Consider the following 2,630-nt stretch of genomic DNA (forward strand, 5'->3'; position numbering starts at 1 on the left):
AAATAATACCTATAAGTGAACTACATCCTTCATATGTCCCTCTTCAATATCCAATCATATTTACTAACGGTGAAGATGGCTATTGAGTTGACATATATTATAGAGGTGTTAGTGAGGGTGATGACAGCAAACGGCCTTTTACTACAATGAGGGAATGTTTCGCCTTTAGAATTCCAGATAGGCTCATTCAGTTCTCAATATTTTTAAAGTAATATACGAAAATTTGAATTGAAATAAATAAGTACCTAGATGAATAAATAGAAAGAAAATAAAATGTTTACTTAATTAACCGAATAACCAAGTAAACTTAAAAAGATTTAGTTAGAAATTTTGACTTAAATAATAATAATAATAATAATAATAATAATAATATATGGAACCTAGATAAACCATATGGTGAGGCATTAGTTTTTATCTCTTCCTTAATTGTTGCAGCTAATCGCTTGATTAAATGCAAATATTTTGTTTTACTTGATAATTAATCAGTTTATAAATCTTATCAACTCTCATTCTTGCTCTTAAATTCTCTCCGACTGCACCTCTCTCTCCCTCTCTCTATATATAATAATATATATTTTTATATTCTTCTTCAAAGCTATTACCGACGATTGAGACTCAACACCACCGGTTTCTGTCACAACCACTAGAGCCACCATCATCCACATCTGTTTACTTACGTGAGGTCGAAGACTCACTCAAAAATAAACTGATTACAACTATTAGATAGCGATAAGCGGGTATCGAACACAGGGAGTTTGTGGAAATTGTGTTACCAAGTAGTTTTGTTATTTATCTAAATTAATCTAAGTGCAGAAAATAAATTCAAAGATTTGGTTGTTTGTTTTTTAAACAAAAAGAACTAAAGCACATAAACAAGTTTTAATCAATATGAGAAAATATGCCTTCCCTCGGTTTCAGGTTTCCATGATTGTTACAGTTGATGTTTAACTGAGATAAACAATAGACAAAGTTCGTGTTTATGTAAACGATTGCGATAATTGAGGATCAAGTACTTGGATTATACAACGCAAGGTGATCACTCAAAAACCAATTAGTTTATCCAACCCTAAATCCCTCCCGATTAATCTCGATTACTTACAAAACCAAGAACTGACGGTTTAGAACGCAAAATCGCTAAACTAACAATCTATCAACCAATACACAAACACCATAATAACGAAATCAATAAGATCAAATATTATCTCAGAAATTGTCTAAACAATCAACCAAACACACATAATAAACCTTACAATCCGAGGGAAAACACGAAGGAGTTTAGCCGAGCATGATTCGGTTCGTTATCCCTTCGATTATAGTTTGAATATGAATCAAAATAGAGTTTCTAATGATTACCACACACAAAATCAAGCTATGGCATCCAAATTGTCCTTAGGTCGTCCTTAGATGAAAGATAATGGTTGGGATCCTAAAAGCCAACCCTAAAACGAGTTTATAAGGTTGTTACAAGTTTCAGCGTCAGTCCCACCATAAGCTACGGTGGCTACCGTAGCTTACGGTGGCTACTAAAAAGCCTACGGTGGCTTAAAACTGCCATACGGTGTCATTTTCTTCGGATCCCACCGTAAGCTACGGTGGCTTCACCGTAAGCTACGGTGGCCTTTAACAAGGCCTTCTTGTTTTCGTCATAACTTTCTCGTTTCAACTCCATTTTCTTCACCGTTTTCGTCCACGTTCTCCTAATTACATCCTCTATCTTCTCCTACCTGCAATTATATGAGTAACCATAGTCAACTAATTCCACAAAATAAACCGATTGTATGCATGCTTATTAACGGTCTTATATCACTTAAGGGTTTTCCAATGGACCACCCGTCACATTCCCACACTTACCCGTTGCTTGCCCTCAAGCAACATCTCAACACAAATCTTCTATTACATTCAACTTGTATCCACCAATCTTACCACAAATCCGGTTCAGTTAAGGTCCCAAGTCATACCCTATTCCCTTATTTTTATCAGGTGCACTAGTTCATTTGATGTTCCATTTAGGACCGAATATTTCTAACCAAACCTAACATGCTTTCGGTTTTTACCTATACATAACATACATTTACACATTAACTTTTCCTTGGTGATCATCCATACATTTCAAATTTAATCAATTCTCCTCGCATACGCTTGTACAATCATCAAATCTCCACCTATGTGAATGCTTTTGACATGAATACAAAACAAGAGGTCTTAAAACGGGTTGTAATGGGGCCAAGTGTAAGAGTATGGAAAGGAATATTGAAAGTAGCTCAAGCGACCGGATCCGACTTATTACAAACAATCTAAGTAAACAATAAAATAAACAACTATAAACATCACTAACTTCTCTTTTTCTTTTTCCTTTTTTTTTCTTTTCTTTTTTTCTTTTCTTTTTTCTTTTCTTTTTTTTCACTCAATAAATAATACTTTGAATTATGCATACATAAACATTGCAACTCTAATACAAATTTTTTTTAACTAATATAATACTTGAACATTACATACCAGCATGATAAATATAATGCTTCACATATCTAACTGATAAATACTAAAACAATTACATAGAAACCTATTAAGTCGGATCGTTTCGCAATATAACACCGGGGTTGATCAAATAAAAGAATAGGCCCAATAATGTT

Source organism: Bidens hawaiensis, unplaced genomic scaffold (genome assembly GCF_021521415.1).
Source record: "Bidens hawaiensis isolate Kalapana, Puna unplaced genomic scaffold, B.hawaiensis_p1.1 tig00040064_1, whole genome shotgun sequence".
Taxonomy (NCBI): Eukaryota; Viridiplantae; Streptophyta; class Magnoliopsida; order Asterales; family Asteraceae; genus Bidens; species Bidens hawaiensis.